The sequence below is a fragment of the Agelaius tricolor genome, unplaced genomic scaffold (genome assembly GCF_023055355.1).
Source record: "Agelaius tricolor isolate 1412-34295 unplaced genomic scaffold, bAgeTri1.0.p SCAF_22, whole genome shotgun sequence".
Classification (NCBI taxonomy): domain Eukaryota; kingdom Metazoa; phylum Chordata; class Aves; order Passeriformes; family Icteridae; genus Agelaius; species Agelaius tricolor.
Genome location: NW_027269282.1, coordinates 8,434,700 through 8,456,650, shown reverse-complemented (window position 1 = coordinate 8,456,650; position 21,951 = coordinate 8,434,700).

Genomic DNA, 21,951 nt, shown 5'->3' with positions numbered 1-21,951 from the left:
AGTGTGTTTGCTTCTGGGGCTACACAGACTTAATGCAGTAAGTACTTCTTTTCTGCTTGTAAGCTGGGGAAAGACACTAAATAAAGAAGAGCAAACCCAACCTATCTTCTTTAAACTATGGGCATTTATAGCCTTAGTAAATATAAACACACAAAAAAAAATGCCTGGAGAAAAAGTCCATCCTCCCTCTCCTGGAAGGATCTGGTACTATTGGTCATATCCTGGTGCCACATTCTTCATAATATTTCAGATTTCCAGTTTTCTTTCCTTCCTAAGAACACAGGTTTTAAAAGTCCCAGATAAAAATATATAAATACATATCTTGGAAAAATATCTGAACTGTTACGTTGTACAGTTAACTGCACCCAAGATACAAATGCAGATTTTACTCCAAGTGAAACGTTTTACAGATCAATTAGGATTTGAATGTTTATGTTATAAGATTATAACAAGAATTGATGATTATGTTTCTTCAAAATTGTTCTCAGTGAAAAGTAAGTACACATTCAAAACTAATAACTTTTCTCCCTGAAGCTCTTGCATATATGTTTAGTCACCACAATGCCTGAATTGAATTGGTAATGTAAATGTCAGTTATTGTTAACCAAGATTAATATGTTTCAGGCCAAAGGTATGGTATTAGTGTAATGGTGATTTACTGTGGAAGTACTTGGGGCTAAAACAACTTGCCAACAAATAGCAATTTGAAGTTTTACAGCAGCAATTCGAGGAGTTCAGGTTTGCAGTCCAAGATGGAATAGTGCATTTTTGTTCATTAGCCCTCGGGATATTTGATTCTTTTTTTTAACATCATATTTCTTTCACACAGATGAGAGTTTGCAATATGGTAATCTGCAGGTAGCTGTAATTAGTTATGATGACAGAGTTGAATACAATTGCCAGGATTGTAAATTGGGGGCTAAACAGGTTTCTGCAATATAACATCATAAATCTCACACTATGGTTTACAAACATCATTCCTTTGCAAACTTTTGTGTGGAAGGAAGCAAGTGCTATCTCTAGTGAAGTGATTGTAAAGCTGAATTTCATGTTTGCATGTGTAAACACACAGGTTATACCATAACCCTACAGCAGGATCTCTCTCAGTTCCAAATATTCCTGTCCAGAAGTTAAAGGCAATCTGTCCATGATTTTTGGGGAGTTTTTTTAAGCATCTGGAAGATGGGTGTTAGATACAGTTGACCTTTGTTATATACTGAAAAGGAGAATGATGCTGATAATTAATGCCAAACACACCAGCAGTGTTCCATTAAACTTTTTAAAGTATCATTTGTTAAATAAGCTATTTTCTTTTTTGCAGTAATTGCTCTTAAAAGTAATGGTATTTGTCAAATCAAGATCTTGATCTAATTGCAAGGATGTGTTGCAATTAGATCAAGAAAAGTGTTCTTTATTTTGAAATAAAGTGTTCTTTATTTTGAAAATGTGCTTTAACAGAAACCCAAGCCCTCAAAAAACAGCTCTTTCCCAGCTACCTGTAATATTTTAGACTAAATTAATTTTATGTTAGGCTATTAATAATGGAACTGTTTAGGAAGTATGCAGAATATTTGGTTTGGGTCACTTGTATGATGAATTTTAAATTGACCACATTTCAAACCTCTTTATCCACCTAAAGGGTTTGCTTAAAATACTCATGGATTTCCATAATTATACCATGTTCAAAAATCTCTTAAGAGGGAAAATACAAAAGCCTAATACAGCTTTATAATAGAGTTCATATAAATACATAAGAAATAAATGAATGCACAACTGTACCTTTATTAATCATCATCCTAAACTGATGATCTGTTTTTAGTCTTGCATTGTGCTGACACCTTTTTTTAAGTTGTTTTGATCTGTGATGTAAATTTTGGCCAAGGAAGTGTAAGTGCATTCTAAGACTTTAACACTGTTAAACCAATCCAAATGCTTGTTTTGGTTAACTGAAAGCTTTTTAATCAGCTTAAATATCCAAGCTCTTACACTGATCTCAATTTGAGATGTAATAATAATTCTTTTAGCAGATGAAAAGTTTGCAATATCTCCTTGTTTGATTGAAATTATGGATCTAGAGGAATGTACTTAAATTATAAATATCAGTACAAATCTGTTGTGATGCCAGATATTTATGAGAAGTTCATTTGATGCTATCTTGAACAGGGCAACAGATCAAAAGCAGCCCTGCCAAAGTGCTTCCTCCCTCTCAGAAGTCCTGAAAAATGTAAATGCATGCACTGGTTTTGCCCCAGTTTTTTTCTCCACCAATTTCATCCAACATCAGTCATGGTATTCTCTTGGGTATCCTGAGTAGCCTTAAGTCTTTTGAGGAAAAATTGTGTAACTTCCCAAGTGTGACTGTGGAGTAAACCAAGAAACTACCTGGAAAGTAGAATGTGCTCTCCCAATTTCTGTGGGAGAAATTGTTGGAGCAAGGCTGTCTCTGGAGCATCCTGGCCTGCTCCAGCCTCTCTCTGTTGTGGGCCAGGCTTTGTCAGTCTGGCCTCTGGACTGGGCTTGTCACTCAGGTGCTGTGCCAGGGTCAGGGGTTTGCTTTGGGGTTTTCAGCAGCCCCAACCCTGTCAGGTTGGGTGGCTCTGCAGCATTTCCCTGAGTGTTGATGCTCCTTGAACACTTCTCACTTGACTGCCCTGTCTTCATTTCTGCTCCCATCTCATGTTCTGGCAATTCTATTGTGTTTTAAGGCCTACATGAGAAATACTTTTATCAGCTCCTGTGATTAAAAAAAATCCAGTTTGAAGTTTGACAACAGCATACTAATACAATTACTTGTATTTCTTAATACTGCATTCCTGAGCTCCTTAACCAAAGAGTGGCTGCAGGGACAGTTTGACAGATAAAAACATATATATAGTTGTTAGAGTTTTAATAGTTTTTTGCCTGCAACCATAATCTGTATCATTATTTTTTTAGTTTAATTCTGTTGGACAAGTTTCAAAGATAAATGTGGTGTGTAATAAGTCTTTGCAGCCTCTAATTTGTGAAGGAGTGTCTGTCCAGTTAATACTTGCTCATTGAAGCAAGGGGTTTTGAAATAGCTGAAGTACGAACTGTAATTACTGATGTCTGTTTCCTATTCACCTATGGCTTCTGGCATTTGATCAAAAACTGTAATGTATTGCTTAATCTCAAAGCATTCCCCACTTTCAAAAATATTTACCTCATGAGAATTGCACAGCACTAAATGACCTTAGCAAAACCAGAGTAGATTTTTATTTGGCATTGATCATACGTAGCTAATCCACCAACAAGTATTTTTCCTGTTATTTTTGAGCGTTGGTAATGTAGGTACAGATGTGTCTGTAGTGTACCTTTAGTGCAAGCTTAAAGCATCTTAAAAAATATTAGATATATTAATAGCAGGGTGGGATTTTTACTTCACAAATGGGGTGGCTAAAAAGAGGAGTACAAAGGTTGAGCAATTTATGTGAGGGCAAACTCCTGGCTGGCAGCAAAGTGGCGAGTGAAGGAATCTCCTGGTTTGCTGTTTTGTCAAAGCTGAGAATAACAGAGAGAAATCAGTCTTGAACAATTTTGTGGCAGGTGCCTAATCCTCTTTGAAAGTCATTGGGAATTGGGCACCTCATTACCATCTCTCCCACCGAGAGAGTAGAAGAACTGTGATATTGAATGCAGATGTTCTGAGCATCACAAGAGTAAGTAAAAGCCCGAATTTCATTTGAGAAAAGTTGTCATTTTTCGTGTTGAAAAATGCCTGCATTGCTTTGATCTGTCTCCAGCTGTGTTTATTTTACCATCAAATCTTGTCTTCCCTAGTTTCTGTGGGATTGTAACAGAGCTGAGAGGTTTCTATTTCTTTACTAGTAATTGGACCTGGAATAAAACATTTTGCCCTAAAAAAAGTACAGGAGCTAAACAGACACTAAGAAATGAAAACAACCAGCTTTATAAAAGGAGTTCTACCTATCTTACATGTGATTGTGCTTGCCATGCTTGTTGTCTGATACTGAATCATCATCCTGACTCAAATAGTATGTTCCTTTCTCTTGGAGTTTCCCAGGTGTGCTGGCTGCCTGACTCACAGATGGAAGTGACTTCAGGCTGGCATGAGGTGACCACAGATTGAAATGAGCATTTGTATTTCCATGTTACGTGTCCTAATGAGTCAGTCTTTGGCAGCTTTTGCTGTAGCTGAGGAAAATAGATACAAGAAAAAAAGACAGATACAGAAATAAGGGTTTTACCCAAATGAGAACTGACTGCTTTCTGGTAGCCAGAGAAGGAATTTTGTTCATCCTTTTTTCACAGCCTCTCTGAAATGAACACTATATTCAGGTAGCCCAAACAGCAAGTTCAGATATCAAGCAAAGTGTAATGCTGCCCGTGGACTCTCTTAGCTGGATAGTGTTTATGGTATTTTAAGGATTTCTCTGTGGAGAAGTGGTTGCTGACCTTGTCAGATATTTAATCCTGAAATGCCAGTTGGCGTTTACTGGTACAGACCAGTATTAATTCCAAACTAGCTGTGCCCTGAATTTACCAGTACTGCTCAAAGAGAAAGCAAAAGAATCTGCTCCTTTTCTGATGATTCTGATGCTGTCCAATCATCTGCACCTGTGATCAAAAATCATTGCATTCTTTTGTGAAAAGATTACCAGCATAACTGAGGATCACTGAGGTTGTTTTGACATTGATTCCTCTTTTGTGGAACTTATAAAAATACATTTTCCACAATTATATTTGAAGTATGTCACCAGCTCCTCGAAGTACCCTCGGTAATAGCACAGGATTGTGAGAAAGCCCTGAGTAAAACCAGGTGTAATGTGCTGGTATAAAGTGTAAACATGCAAAGAACATCAGAAAGTTGACGGATCGCGTGATTCAGCTTTAATTACCATCAAACAATGGAGGATGGAGCTTTTAGTTTTTGCAAGTTAATGAAGAGAATGTTGAGAGCAGCCTGCTAGCAAGAGCTGTCCTCCCTGTTATCTGCTGGAGGAGTGCACAAGCTGCAAAGGGGGAGAGTCAGCCAAACAGGCATTTCCAATTTGAATACTTCCTCTTTTTGGAAATATGTTTATAAAATGTCCTCTACTCTCAGCACAGGAATGCCAAGGGCCTTTCTCACACAAATACAGACATCACACCATGCTCTTTGTTTAAAATTACTGCCTTTGCTTCTCTTGCTGTGTTGTTTGTTTGTTTGTTTAACAAACAACACTTTAAAATATGCTTAGCTTTAGGTCACTTTAATTTTTAAAGATCAGCTCAGGGAAGGGATTTGGGTGCACTTTGTTAAGCAACAGCACGTTTTTCCCAGCTCTGTGGGGCTGCTGTTTCATGCCATATTTTTAGCAGGCTTTTTAAAGATCAGTGTCACATCTCACAGGCTGGTGTGCACTGCCTGCCCCGGGGTCAGGCCTCAAGGTTAGCTATCAGGTGTGTTTGAGCAGTTGCTGCTTCCTTTCCAATCTCTCCTTCCTAAAGGAAAAGTGTCTTTTTTTAATAGCAGTCCTTTTTCAGTGATCTAGTTTAGAATGTGCCTCCACAAATAATTGCACAGAGCTTATTGGGGGAGTGGTAGAGAATGGGTTGAGGAGTGAGAGCAAAAGGGTGAGATTCCTGTAGAAGAGGAAAGAGGGAGGAAAAAATGTCTTATATTGGCATTATCTCAGGTCATACTGTACTCTGAGGACCCTGTGCTCAGTTTCAGTCTCACAATATTCCCACTGGAGTCACCTTCATTGTTTTGGATAGCTGATGATAATGCTGGACACTGTTGTTGTTAAGTATAATTATGGATTTGAAGCATAGAATTATCTAATGTAATTAATTTTCTGGTTCAATCAAAAAGCCTTAGCTCTAGGACTATACTCCCAGATTCTTTCATGATGGAAGTGGCACAATTTAGCCTCAGATCCACAATCTCTGGGGATCATATTCTGCTGCCCTCAATCAAGGAGAGCCTTTACTCCAAAATTTGTCAAACTGGAACAAATAAGGGTAACAAAATTTGTATGAAAGCAAAGGACTGGAGACATGGACCTGCATTTGCTATGGGATGTGGATATTAGCTCCTATTTCAATGCTGACTGCAGAAGGGTGTATAAATCTTTAAAATCTGAAGGCAACTGTTAGGTAGAGAAAATTAAGCAAGGCAGTGCTGTACTTGGTGCTCCTAAACAATCTAACACTTAAATGCTGACACAGCCTGTATAGAAAGAGCTCTCCTACATTTTAACTGCCTGCAGGTGCCTGAGCTCTTCTTCTGCATTAATTTTCAGTGGTCCCAGCACTGCATGTTGTCAGAGTTCTAGCAGGTGTTTACAGATCCTCAAAATGAGATTCCCACTGGATTTAAGGGGCTCCATCAAAAAATATGTGCCTTAGCTCTGAAGTTTCTTGAATATTTGCTTTCTCACAGTCTTGAGGAAGCTGAAGTGGAATGGATTCTGGAGAGGGGACTCCTGTGAGGTGTCCAGGCTGCAGATCCTATTTCTTTGATGCAAGGAAAAGAGTGTATTGAAGCAGGGGTAGGAATGGGGAGTCACTGAGATCAGAAAAGGCTGGAGACCAGAGATAAAGGCAAATGTCTTGTGGAAACTCTTCCAGCTCTATTGATGTCAATGGTGAGAGTTTGTTGAAAAAAAAAAAGCTTGGTTTCTACAAGTTGAGGGTGCATAACTTGTATGATTTAGGTACAGGGCAGTACTAAACACCTTCCTCAAGGCTGCCTGGATGTTTTTTTATACTTCAGTGTGTCATCTCTGTGAAATTCAACACAACTGCTCCTGCCATAAAAAAGACCTTCCCAGAAATGCTTTTTTCTTGTTCAATGAGAGCTTATCACAGCTGACACAGCCTTTTTGTTACTGTCACATAAGATAACCAGATGGCTGCTACCAGAGCCTTACCAGTCACCACTGCCACCACTGCAGAGAGGCTGGTAGGAGCTGGAAAAGCTCCCAGACAGATCTTGTAGGACACATTTTTGGTGCCAACCTGGAGTGCATGCACCTTCATCAGCTGAACCCCTTAATTTAGAAGGAGGAAGTTCATGGATTATACAAACTGTTCAGGTCATCAGTTAATCTAGTGAGAACATTTCTGTAAATGTCTCCCTGTGGTCATGCAGAATGGAATATAAAGCTGTAGCATAACCTCGTGCCTGAGCTCCCTCTGGTGTAGACAGAACATGTTCTGCTTGCACAGATGTACATTAAATTCTCCTGGAGTTGGATTGCCCATAGTCACTGCTACTCATTCCTGTCACACTGGCCATGCCCACAGCTCAGTCAGGACCAGTCACTCACAAGGACCCAAGTATTGGGGTGAAAACTCCTTCTATTCTATTTTATTCTTAATTATTCAAATAATAGCACAGACAGGTTAGGAAAGTTGGCCGGGGCTGTGGAGAGTATGACTCACAGGACAGAGAGTTGATCTCACGTAATTGTAACCAAGCACAGGCACCCTGACATTTGACTTTTACACAGTGAAAACCTGGCTGCAGCTCTTGTGATTCACACCTACCCTGCAATGAGCACCTATTTTCCACTGCTCATAACCCTCTTACACCTTCTGCCTACGTCTTGTGTTGAGTGTTTCAATTGACTTCATTATTGTCCTTAGTAAATGTTAACTAGAACTTTATGAGCCATCATGACAGAGAGGATGCAAATTTTCGTTGAAATACATTTTGGGGAATAATTAATAGACATGCACAATTCTTTAGTTATTTGTTGTGAAATTCGTCCATTCTGATGACATTTCAAGAGCTGTTTCATCCTTGTTGCACTAATTTGCTGGTGGGATATACCACAGACAAAAGATGTGCTTTACCAAGACTGAGCAGATGCTTTGTTTGAAATTTCTTCCAGAGCCCAGTATTTCAGATGGAGCATAATGGCACTGCAAATGTTAATGCACCTCAATTGATCCTTCCAGCACTGCTCAGCAATGCAATTCATCTTCTGAGCACAGAATCTTACTTCTAGAAAAAATTAAGTGCTTAGATCACATAGACTCCATTAGAAATAGGATGTCCATCTAATAATAGAAAAAAAATGTGTGAATTGGTCCTGAGGATAAATGGGCACAGATCTATTGAAGCAAAGCAGTCTTTTTATGTAAGTGGAGTTGCACATGTTTTCTCCAGGGATCAGTTCAGTCCACTTTGCCTTTGTAGTTTATGCTGAAATTCTTCAAGATAGGAAAAACTTGCGGAGTATTTGCATGCACTAAGTGCTTGGCATAGATCAGAGTCTTTACTTCTCACTTTTGCTAGCAGTACAGTCATTTAAAATTAAAGAAAAAAATAAAGCAAGTAATTAATCCTGTATGAATGTTCAAACATTTGGTTACTAAGAGTTATTTTCTCCCTCTAGACCTTGGACTTCCTCTGTGTATGATCCAAGAAGGCAAGCAAAAGTCCTTTCCAGGAAAATGCAATTTTCAAGCACCCTGATTGTGCTATGGTACTTGCTCTACCTGAATCTTTTTAGATAAGAGGCATCATGCTGCCTTTCGTTTATTTATCTCTGATTGAAGAGCAGGGGAACATAGAAGCAGCAGTCAAGGAACATGTTAGAGGTGTGTATACAGTTTGTGATAGTGAGATCAAGCAGAACTTGTAACAGGGAGAATTTACCTCATCTAGAAATTCATCTGTGCTCATAATAAGATCCTCCCTCACAAAGAAAAGAAAGAACAATCTGGAAAAAAACTATCTTCCCCACCCCTTTGAAATGACAGTCTGATCTTGTTTTTATGGATTGGGACTCTGGATATTTTTCCATGGTCCTTTGCAGGCCAGACTAAGATCATCCTGTCCAAGCTGGCAAGCAAGCACCAGCTCCACTCCCAAGTCTGTGCAGCTCCATTTGTGTGCTGCTGTGTCCACTCCATTAAACCTTCTGAGAGCCCCTAAGCCTTGATTGAAAAAAAATCTGGACAGACATTGCTCAGAAGAGCACAGTTCAGTATCCAGCACTGGCACCACTTCACTGGGAGACCCTGGAGAAAGCTCTGAGCCAGCTTTGGGACACACAGAGCCATCCCAGAGCCCACTGGTGAAATGTTGCTGATCTTTTAAAGGCTCAGCTGCAGTCTCTGGTTTTGCCAGCGGGTGTGTGCAAAGCCCAGCTCTGACTCTGCCTCACAGGGGGGCTGTGAATGAGCTCCTGCATCACCCCCTGAGTACAGGCATTCCAGATCCACTGGGAATTTAATATTTATACAAACCAACTTTTGGGGAGGATCAGTCAGCCTGGGGTACCTGGTGCCTCAGTGGCTGGGAAATTTCCTTAGCTGTGGGAAGGGTGTCCTCCAGACTCCAGTATGGATGGGAAGCTCAAAATTCAACTGCACCTATAGGGAGAGCCCTGGTGAGGAAGGACCTCCTCTCTACTCTGAGCATATTTCCATGTTTTCAGGCTTATTTGTATAATCTCAAACAGCTTTCTCCATGGTTGAGCTCTTCAGGTACTCTGTAAGGGAGACACATGGTGAATTCTGCCATGATTTAGACAAAAATCTGTGCAAGAAGAAAGGATTGAGTCTGCTTTACTCAGGGAGGCAAGTAAAGGTTCATGGAAATCCCAACTTTCAAATCCTTCTACAATGATATCTAAGAAGATTTCTTCAAAAAATATGGCCTTTTATTTTTTTTAACCAAACCTTTTAATTAGCATGAATTAAATTTTGACTTTACTTGTGTGGGAAGAAGGAATGTAAAGGCAATTTTTGGATATCATCATGCAATAAGTACCTCTGAAGAGGGCTGCACTCGGTTCAGAAGAGGCATGCACTTGGGAGCTCATAGGCCATACTTCCAAATTGTATTACAACCAGGGTTTTAATTTTCTTCTAATTCTAAGGCAGGAAGATCAACAAGACAGTTATTTGCAGGAGATATTGGACATAGAATCTCATTTAGAGATGTTTATCTGATCTCCTTATGCTTCTTTAACAGTGGAGCTTATGGTTGAAGAAGTCTATGAAAGGAGCTGTTTTGGTGGCTGTTATCCTCCCTGAGGAGCCCAGCACTGCACAGGGAGCAGCAGGGAGGTGCATATATTAGACAGAGGATGGGTGGGGTGCAGAAACAGCCAAATTTTTTGCTTCAGCCTGGCAGCAGCTGTGAAATGAGAAACAAAGGCTGAGGCTGGCCACACCTTGAGAGGACGGCAGCACCCACACAAACCATGGCAAGCTCCAGCAGTGCCTCCTCCTCCTCCCTGCCCCTGTGCAGTGCAGGAATGTGCTGTCCTGCCTTCCCCAGTGCAGGAATGTGCTGTCCTGCCTTCCCCAGTGCAGGAATGTGCTGTCCTGCCTCCTCCAGTGCAGGAACGTGCTGTCCTGCCTCCTCCAGTGCAGGAATGTGCTGTCCTGCCTTCCCCAGTGCAGGAATGTGCTGTCCTGCCTTCCCCAGTGCAGGAATGTGCTGTCCTGCCTCCTCCAGTGCAGGAATGTGCTGTCCTGCCTTCCCCAGTGCAGGAATGTGCTGTCCTGCCTTCCCCAGTGCAGGAATGTGCTGTCCTGCCTCCTCCAGTGCAGGAATGTGCTGTCCTGCCTCCTCCAGTGCAGGAATGTGCTGTCCTGCCTCCTCCAGTGCAGGAATGTGCTGTCCTGCCTTCCCTGGTGGCTGCAGCTCTGCCATTGTCATTCTGCTGCAGTCGTGCATGCCATCGGAATTCATTTGCCATATCCCAGGAACTGGAATCCATCAAAGCGTAGTCACTGGCCTTTTAATTAGTGTTAGATTAGCATTTGAAGATATGGGTAAATTCCCAAGTCTAACTTTGTTTAAAGGTGCATATTCAATACAGTAGCCAGGAAATCGTGTATTCTCATGTACTTATTACCTTAGTAATGTAATGCTGGGAGGGAAAAAGGCAGATAATGCTTCCGACAAATATTAAATGTTATTTGTATAGCTACTGTCTGTGAATTTAAACAGAAAATCATTTCTCATGCCTCGCCATGAAACACACACAAATTTCTTTTGTGGCTTTCATGTTTCATTAAAGCTTTGTATGTGGAGGAGAAGAAAATCTAAATTGCTACTTAATTAAAGGGATACTGTCAGATTAAATATATTTTGAAGAAATGAACTTTGCATTTTACCTGGGTTGTCAGTAACACCTAGGATTATTAAAAATGAAATATTTTTTAACATCTAATATACTTCTCACCATTTATCAAGCTGGGTCTTTTCTTCTCCTTGGCTGGTGAAACTAAAACAGTCTCTTGCTTTTCCCTGTAGTCAGCTTCATTGTCTGGATCCTATTAGCTAACCCAATATTGGAGAGCTTTAGGTTGTAAATACCACGAGGTGAACCTTACATCTAAACCAAAAAAAAAAAAGAAAATGTATGGCTCTTTCTTTATTCCATTAAAATATTTCTCTAAAGCTGGACATAATGTAATATACTCTCCCTTAATCATGTTTTCATCACCACACAGCATGTGCAGAGTGGGTTAAATCCTGGAAAGTGCTGAGCAGTGTGGTGTGTGTGCCTTCCCCTCTCCCTGAAGGCCAAAGGTTCTAAAGGTGCTCAATTGCATGGAAAGGGGTCAGGCATCTCTGTCACAGTGTTTGGAAACCAGAGCCCAGCCCACTCAGCGAGCTACTGACTGTTGTGGTGAAGGATTTAAATTAGGAGCAGGTCAAGATTGCAAAATATGTGGGTACATCTGACAAGTGAAAATGAGAAGTGATGTGGAGCCCCTCCAGCACCTTGGCTTTCCTACAACATCTGCCTGGTTCTGTGTAGAAGGTCAGGCAAAATCTTATCCAGGCAGATGCCAGGTACAGCTGTGGAGGAGACTGGATTCTGCATGAGTGGGTTTGCTGTTGATTTAACAGGAGCTGCAGAAAGAGGATAGAGAAGGTGTGCAGTATGGGTTAATATTATTATATTTGGAAATAATAATGCATTCAGCAATCCCAGAACTCTGCAATATCAGAAAAGGCATTATTTACAAAATGGCCCTATCTATGTACACCAGTGAAAGCTGGTTTTGGAGTTTCATATTAATGCACATTAGCATCCTCATGAACCTATCTGATAATACTTATACATGGAGACTTAAGCTCCTTAAGCAATGTTCACACCTCCATGAAAAATAATACAGTTAAGTTCTTCCTTTAAATAAACTTTCTGAGCAAGTCTATTAACAGTTATCTGCTATCTGCCACAAGGGGAAACATGTAGACAGTTCTGTAGTGTCTTATAAATCTTGGGCTGCTGAGTATTAGGTAGTAAATTAAATGAGGAGCGAGAGCTCCTTTCACTGGATCCTCCTACTTCATTTTACCACGTGGGAATGTTTGAGTCCTGAGGAAACAATCTGCATCCCCAAGGGATATGTTCCTGCATTCTGACAAATAAGTCTCCCATGCAAAGAGCATTTTAGAATGCTTTTGTAGTCAAGATTTACCGTGGCCTGGGTGTATAAAAGCCTGCCTTGGTGCTCTACAGTGTTGTATCATTTTAAGATGAGTGTGAGAGGTCACTCACAAAATCTGACTTCAAATATGTGGAGATGTCCACAGGCTTCAACAGCAAACAACAGCCTGTGCTTCGGCTCCTGCTCGAGGGCTGAGCAACTGGAGCTCAGTTCCCAGGTCAGCTCTTTCCTCTGACTGAGCAATTCCCTTCATCCTCCCCTGCTCCACAGTCCCCTCTCATCAGGGATGGTGAGGGGGGTGAGGGAATACATTCCTGGCCTTGCAGTGGCTGGGATGGCCAGGGATCTCCACAGTGGAAACTCTAAGAGTCACTCTGGGGACAGAGGTTCTGGGCAGGGCCGTGGAAACTGATGGGAAATTCTGTCTGCTATGAAACCTATCACATCATTAAAAAGCAAACTCTAAAGAAGGGCTGTCATTGTAAATGAAATCCCACAGACTTTTTGGTTTTTGTTTGATGCATTTGTATGACATCTGACTGTTTCCATCCCATTTATTGCCGCATAAACTTTCCACAGTGGCAGTGGAATTTCATTTGAATAAAAAAAACACCCTCAACAACTGGAGGATTTGGATTCTAACCATAAAAGTTAAGTTAGCTGGATTTATAATATGCCATAATCAAGTAAAAATACATAAACAGGGAATCAGACATGTACAGACAGCACAGAACATGGATAATTCCTTTTAGGATTTAGCATATGGCCAGCAGCTGGCAGATCCCTGTGAAACTGAATGATAACGTAGACATCCTTTGCTGCATGTTCCTGGGTGACAATAACTAGTAGGAAGGAAAAGACTGGCCATTCATAATCTTTATTTTATTTAGTGAGACTTTTATTTCTGTTTTGAAAGGGAGAAGGAAGACATGGAGAGGCAGAAGCTTCCTGGAAAGCAGAAGCCTGTATGAATGGCACCAATGGGAAAAATAGGCTTTTATTTTCTTTCAAAGACATAAAATTAAACAGAACTTTCCAGCATATGTTAGTATTCATAACTCTTGCAGACCATGCATCAGAACAGAAGACTTGTGATGATTATGAGTCCTTTGTATTGCGGTAGGTCCTGGAGATCAGGGTACTATTGTGCTGCTTGCTCATAATTAGAGATTGTGTACTCCCTGGAGTAGGGACTATCTCAATAAACAAGACAAAGGGATGAGAAAAAGGAGTTGGTATTGTTCTCACTGCACAAACAGTGCACTGAGAAACTGGCACATTAAATAATTTGCCCAAGTTCATGCAAGATCTAGCAGAATTTGGCAGGGAAAGCTTCTTGGCTTTTTTGCCATGTAGGTATTCAGTTGATTGATCTCCTCCTGCAAAAGAGGGAAAACATGGTTTTAAGTGTCAAAATAATTTCAGATTTAAGAAATAAATTCATTTTGTTGTCATCTAAATCTGTTGTGGTCAAATGAATGTCAGGTTTTTATTTTTGAAAATTTTGGTTTTCTTTTCAATTTCTCCAGTTTATTTCCACCCACCTTTCTCTTTAAAAAGAGATGAGTATGAAAGCTAGGAGAGGAAAGAGTTGAGAGGCCTGGTGAGGAAAAACAACAAACCAAACTTCTAATTAAAGCAACACGACCTCCCCATAGTATCCAGCTTCATTTAAAAAACTCAGAAAATTGGTGAATGTGAAGAAAACCATTAATTTCATTAAGGACAGAATTAATTTTCTCTCCTATTTCCCATTCTTTTACCACATACAGGAAAGCCCCCAAGCCCAGTGTGAGAGGAAGTCAGCAGAACCTTTTGGCCACGCACCCATGAGGCTGCCCAGGCCACTCTGCACCTTGCCATGACTGTCCCTCCTCCTCTGGGAGAGCCCTGGTGCTCCCCTGCCCAAACTGGAGGGTGGGACAAGTGCTGGAGCCAGGATGGTGCCCACAGGGCTCATACCTGGGTGTGTGGGAGCTGGTGCTCCACATCTGGGGCAGGGTGAGGGTTTGGGAGCGAGGGTCTGAGCTGGGGCTGGCAGCACTGGGAGCATTCCAAGAGGAATGGCTGGGACAGGAAACCTGGGATCCTCAGCTCTTGGTCATTACGGGGTTTTAAGCACAAAATTCTCTGTCTTCCCTACCTGTGGCACAGGACCTGAACCAGGCTTCTCACAGCAATTTCCTGCCATGCCTGCACCAGTCAAAACCTGCTCTCTGCTTGCAGAGCTCTCAGGAGCTTATTTCACTCTTCCAGTCCCTCACTTGATGTCAAGACTCCAGAATACCACAAGGAACTTATTGTTTATGCTTTTTAGACATGAACATGTGAAAGAGAGGCGCTGGATGCATAGGGGAAGGGTATCTTTATCCATCCTGTCTCTCCTTTAGTACATTGGAGGCAAATAATGCAGTTTATTTCTTCTTATCCTTGTTCCTTGGTGCTAGGATCGCTGTGGAATGACTCCTGTGCTCATACTGAGGTCAAGGGTTCCCCTCCAAAGGCAGGGCTGGGGGTGCTTGGACATCATCCCAGAATCTCCTGCGACATAAACAAGCTTTAAATATGTTCTGAGAGCTCCCATCATTTGAATGATAATGATGTAACATTTTCATAACACTTAACAAGTTCAGAACCTGAAGGAAAAGGAACCAAATTAAAAAAAAAAAAAACAAAAAACCTTTTGCTCAAACTTAATACTTTTTAGAATGCTAAGTTGCCATAACAACTTGATGCAAAAATCTTTGGTGGCAACTTTGTATTTGGTCCTACTGTGGCTAAAATAACCTTACTCTTGTGTTAATACTTAGCCAGCATAGTAAATGCTATTGGTTACAGAAAATTAAAACTTTTAAATAGTGAAACTACTTTTACTGGAGTAAAAGAAACCTCTTAAATCTAAGTGTTTTTCTTCTTTTAAAAAAGCATAATTTGTCAGACATTAAAATAACAAAAGGTCTTTGAAAAAGGATTATGGTTTCTGATGTTTCACTACGAGAATGGATTTACTTTATATCCTACTGATGTTGTAATCTTGAATTCTGAGGTAATGTTTTAGCCCTTTCTTTTCACATAAATAAAGATTTCAATGATAGCACTTCATTTCTTCTGTAGAACTTTCCTTTATTTTTCAAACTACTCATTTTCTCTCGCTTAAACCATTTCATCAGAACAACATACAAATTGGATGCAGTGCTTATTAGGAGGAGGGGAACTGTTAGAAAGGCAAAGCATTTCAAATCAACACAGTGCTGACTGTGAGGCAGATTTTAAATGAAGAATTTCCATATTCCTTATTGCTGATATATTTCCCTCCAAAGTGTACTTTAAAAGAAGTCTTATTTTTAAAAATTTCCTTGTAAAACATGAAGGTGCATTTTTTTTTAGCATATCGTGGGGTATTTTTAAGTCACTTGAACTTTCATTGCCATGGAGCACAAACAATTGTTTTCCATCAGTAGTAAGTACTGGATTTTAAGAATCAAAAAGCATATTTTAGCATGGTAACAAAACACTTGCTAACCAGACTGACTTCATCCCTCCTTGAAAAAACGGTGCTATATTTCTCTTTGGGCTGCATAGGTTTTAATTAACACTAAGTGTCTTTAAAGAGTTGCAAATTCCCACCCTTTCTGAAAGGAAATCCACTCTTTGCACACAATTGGGCTGCTTTTTGGTGCTGTTTAATATCTAATAGCTGGGTGAGTGGTGGAGACAGCAGAGCATCTTTAAAAGATAATTGTTTACTACCAAGGGAACAAAGAGTGCTCAGGGAGGCTCGACAAGAGATTTCCCTGCAGCAACTTCATCATTATTATTAGCCTGCTTCCCAAATAGGGACCATTCTCCTGACTCTCACCCTACAACCAGCCTTTGATAGCATAGAAAAAGTGCTGTTTATAAACCAGATTTTTTTTCTTCTTTATTTTGTATGGCGAAGTGAAGGCCAAAGCCTTTTCCGCTCCAGCAGAACCAGCAGGGAGGAAATACAGGCAGTAATTACCTTAAACAAGCAGGACATAAAGGCAGCTGCCTCTCCAGCCCAGTGCTCCAAGGGTATGAGGAAATGTCAGCACTCCCAGCCCACAACAGCTGGCTGGAAATCTGGCATCCCTGTGCTTCCCCAGCCTTCTCCTGTGGGCAGGAGTCCTGCCCGGGATACTGCAGGACATGGGTCCCCAGAAACAGTGGATGGCTTTGTCCAGGTGAGCAATACCACTGATGGTCCTTGAGAGAAAGGACAAAGCATCCTGGTAATCAGTTGTGGAGAAGGCAGAGTTTGGTTCAATCCTCTCAGAATAATTCTCTGTAGAAATTTTCAGTCACCTTGGGTTTTTTTGTGTGTTTTTTTTGTGCGTGTGTGTGGGGTTTTTTCTTTCTTGAATAAGGATCAAATTGACTTTAATTTTATATTTCAGCACAAAATATTCTTTTTACTTTTTTCCCTGTCTTCCTAGACACAGGAATTTGCTGACAGAAGCAAAGCCACCAGGAAGGACCTGTGCACGAGACACGGGCTGGGAGGTTTGACAGGGAGCACGTGGTGCTTTGTGGGTTCAGTGCAGAAAAAAGCATGTTCCTTAAAAGTGGTGAAGAGACCAGCTGGGCCCCACTCATGGCCTTGCTGCCTCCACCATGGGCCCTTCTGGACAGTCATGTCCAGCTTGTGGCCACCATAGGTGGGATGGGGCGGCATTGGCCATGCTGGAGGGGATGGGAGCTGGATGGGTTGTCCCAATAATAGGATTTGCCTTGGAGGCTCCCACCCCAAACAGCCAGATCTTTGTTGCCCTCTTGAGATGTGTGGCAGATTTATTTCTACTAATGTTTTTAAGTACAGAGTGTATCTAGTGTACTTATTGCTCCTAATTAATGTGAGAATAAAGAATCAAAGAGGGCATTCCTCCAATGAGTTGTTTTTGAAGAGTGACAAATTAATCCCCTTGGATATGGCTGAAGCCAGGGAAGATCTTTTTGTTTCTCTAACAAACTGCAGCAATTAGATGTCCATAACTCTGCTCACAATAAATAGATTTTAATAACTATTTATTCTCTTATTGTAGGCCCAAATCCTGGGCCTTGCATCCTACAGCCACAGGTCCTTGCAGGTAACTGGAGATGTCAGAGTGTGTTTCCATTTGTCAGGACCTGTGTGCACACACGTGTGTAAGACACTGTTGTCAGGGGTTGCATGGAGCCATTTAAATGCAAATTTTGTTAGACTTTCCCTTAGGCTCTTGTGAGCATTGGACCAAATGCTAAATTTGCTCCTCTGCATTTTCCAGGCCCCGTTTGCTCACACAGTTACCTGCTCACGCACTTTCCCTGAACGTTCATTTTGCAGGGAAGGATTTGATGGCTGGGTGTTTTTGTACGGCTGTCTCTGTAAATGCACAGTGACATTTCAAGGGGATACTTGTAATCTGCTTTAATAAGGATCAGGTTTACCAGAACTCGCTCAGACTTCACGGGTGCAACTTTAAATCTCCCAGAGTCAGGGAGCTGGGACAGCCCTTGGGCGTGATAAGCCAGAGATGAGACTGACAGCTCCTTGTGCTGATGGGGGCTGGAGATAAGGGACTGGGGCGTTTCCAGCTGGAATTGTTTCTCCAGGGCCAGGAGAAGGGGAAGGCTGGGAGCACCTTTGTGCTGGAGGGCCCAGAGCAGGGGCTCATTCAATGCTATCAGCCTGCAGCAGACCCTGCAGGGCTCCTGCACCTGCTGGCCCTGCTCCTTTGTGCCGGTGCCACGTCCTGCCTGACACCCTGGGGTGACAGAACCCACTGTGCCAGAGGGTCCCCCCACCACAGGGTAATCCTCCAGGCCTGGATGTTTATTCAGGAGGCTGCAAAGGGGCAGCAGCTGCCAGTGGTGGCCACAGATGTGCAGCTGTCCGTGGCTCACGCTGAGGGAGGGTGGAAAGTGAATTTTCCCCCTGTGCCTCGTTTCCTTTTGCTGGTTGAAAGTCCTCTCTGTGGTGCTGATGAACCCTGTGCTGCCCTTAAATTGGCTAAATGGAATATCCTTACAAAGTTTTCTACCCAAGGGAAAGTGCGGCCCTTCCAGGCTCAAAGGGAGGAAGACAACATTTATGTTTCACTGCAGCCATTCATGGCAAAATAACATAAAGTAAAATCTTTCTGCAGTGCTCAACTTCAGAAAAATTATATTTTCACAGGCCTTTCCTTCTTGGGTATCAGACCTTTTTCAAATGGGAGCAGGCTGTAAATAGCTGTGAAAAATCATTGAGAAGGACAAAGCACAGTTTATGACACAGGATGTCACATGAATGCAGACACGGATATATAAGTTTGCTGATTTTTGTCTCATATAATACAATTTAATAGTTGTTTTTTTTGGGTACCCTCAGTTAATGAGGAATTCTTAAACTGAATTCTGTTGTGAAATTCTAGAGCTAGAAGAGTCATGCTAGCTCAAGTTGAGGCTCTATTCTACTCAGTGCTGTTTGAAATATTTGGGCCAAATCTGAGCTATTCAGCCTAGGAAACCAAGGTAAATGCTGAGGCCAGGTTGGTGTGGTTGTGGTTCTTTGATGTTGTGTGGTGCACAAAAAGGAAATTGCGAGGTCAGAAGGGAGGGAAAATGGTTTTAGAGCCCAAAGAACCAGTGAGGCATGGATGGAAGGTCTAGTGGTGTTACTGGGGAAGGAGTGTCAGAGACAGTGGGGACAGCCAGGTGGTGAAAGGCACACTGCAGAGACACACAGAAACCCTTGCTCTTGGCCCATACTTAAAGGAAACAATTTGGAAGAGACTGCAAGACTACTTTTTCAGTAAAACACCAAAATATCCAAACATGCCATATAGTCTTGGAAACAGAGAGTGCTACAGTCCCTGGACCCAAGGCTGAACAGAACCAACTCTCACCTCCTCTTTGATTTCTCACTCTCACCATCCCAAGCCCACATCGATTTTCACCCAGATATTATATAGAGAGGGTTGCACAAATCAAGATATTTCTTTTCTTCCTTCTACTTCTTCCCACCTGTGGCTGCTGTGGTTCACACTGGCCCTGCCTTTCCCTCAGCACAAATCCTCCATGCTGAAGAGCAGGGCTCCACTGCAGAGCAGGCACTTATCACTTTATTTTCTCCTATGAGCACCAAGTGGGAATGTCTCATCTGGTGTGCTGAACTCAGATCTAAGTGCTAAAATGTTTACTGCTTCCAGTCTGCCCAGCAGGATGCTCTGAGAGAAAGAGAGGCTTGTGAGCCTGCAGCTGAAGGAGCCATCCACCTCACAGGGCTTACGGGGAAACCGCGCTGGATCTCAAACATTAGGCTTTTAATTATTTTAGGGGACTTGTTCCACAAGTACTTCTGATGCTTTTCTATTAACATTTGACAAGATCTCAGCAATTGAAATATAGTTAGTGAGATTGCAGGGTTTAGATTGCTATCTGAGAACTTCTGACCGAATTCTGCTTTCCCTAATTAATCCATTCCAGCACCTCCTTAATGACATTCATTTCAACAAATAATTTCTCCTTGTCTCTAATGATATGCAGCATACTTGGCACTAAAGTACAGATAAATACATATATGTTTTTTCTATTCTAGAGGAAAAATCCATATGCTCTGGATAATGAAGGTTAAGTGACAATTTTTCTTTACAACCACTCATGTCTTACAGTCTGTGAACTGAAAACTGGATTAACCTTTAATTACCCCCCATGATCTCTCAACCCTGAAACAACATTAGCACTCCTCCAAGTGTTATTTGCATACAGCATTTAATGAGAGAAACATCTGTTTGCATATTTCATATCATTAATATTATGCAGATGAGGTGAGTTTTCATGTTGCAGTGGGCAATTGTGCAGAAATCTCCCTTTCTTTCATTTTTGGTTTATTTCCCTCCTCCAAACAATTTGCTCTGACATGTATTAATTGGAAAAAGAGCTGCCTGGTGCCACCAGTCTTGCATATATAATGCATAGGTGCTATGTGGTCTGAGTAGCATCATGGCAATATCCTGATGAATTTACAAAATACTCAATATCTGCCTTGATGCTATTGGCAAACCTGTTGATATAGTCTGAGGCAAATGTACTCTTTCAATGCAATGTGCTACTGTGGCTGAAAATTAAATGGATGCAGGTAAGATTGCTAACAGGGTTGGGGTTTTTTTCCTACTGACTGCATTTATAAAAGATTTATTCTGTCTAATAAGATGAAATATATTCGTTAGGTACCTGATCTGAGAGCCATTTGACTGATTGAAATCTAGGTTAGATTGCCATCTGTGCCTCTTCTCTTCTGAAATGTTTCATATGGCCCTGCAATGAAATCTTTACTTTGTACAAAGCCAAGGCCGTTGAAAACTGGTGGGCCACTGCTTGCAGTGAGTGCATAAACCTGGGGTCTGGGAGAGGCTCCTTGTTTTTCTTGAGGAATAAGGGGAATTTCCCATTTTGTTTAGCTTGAGTCTTGTTTTCTTGAAGGTGTTTCTAAGAGTTTAAGCCATTACTGATATTAAAAAAAAAAAACATGGTCAGGGAAGGGAGGGGAAATGGGGATTGAACCATGAACAATAATTATAAGGGAAAACAGGGTATTGATTTCTAGTTTGCTGCTTAAAATTCCCTAGGTCCCAGAGGTCACAATTTGCTGAATGTTTAGCCAGCCTAAGACATGTGTCACATCCTAGATGTATTCCAAATAAACAAAGTACATTATCTTTGAAGTTAGACTTTTAGAAGAAAAGCTGAGGATTTGGTTTGACATTGTTCCCATGCTGGTTTTGTCATTTTCTGAAGGAATTTCCACTAAGTCAAAAGCAGAAATTATTTTCCACAGAGGGATCTGCAGAATGTTTTTCATAGGTCCTAAATTTGTCTAACTCTTCACAAATTGCTTAAATTGTCCTTTTGTGCTGCTGAGCCAATGCTGGTGGCAACTGAAAATTCACAAAACTTCTTTTGCTAGACTTTTATCTGGATAAATGTGAGTCTGGAGCAGCATGGAATTCACTTCATTGCCTAAAAGGACACCTGAGCTATATTTATCTCCCAAACTGTTCCTCTGTTGGAGAGAATTGATTTGATTTCTGTGGGACACGGGGTTCCTACAAATTGCTTGGACTAGAGTGCAGCAACAAAGCAGTTTTCACATTTGGAAGTAGCTTCTATATGGAGACAACTGTAGTTCTAGTTGTCAAGTGCAGGCAAACTTTCAGTGAGGAATAAAATAGAAATTTGAATAACCTACAGGCTTATCTGCATAGCAAAAAGTCAGTGTGTTATGGAAAAATGGGATTACTCTGTAAAATGGGTGTTTATATCAGGATGATTTCTTTCCAAAATTTGCGGTGATCCATGCCTCAGTAGCCTGGGATTAGCTGTGCCCACCTATTCCCAAAATAAAAGATATACCAAAGGTAATACAGACTCTGTGACTAAATGAAGATTAAATATGACTGAAAAGTATAGGTTTTTTCCCCCGCTTATGCTGCAGAATAATAATATGCCTCATTTCTAATTCATGACACAAATTTTATAGGAGAAATTTGTGGAATGTTGCCTTTTCTGATGGGA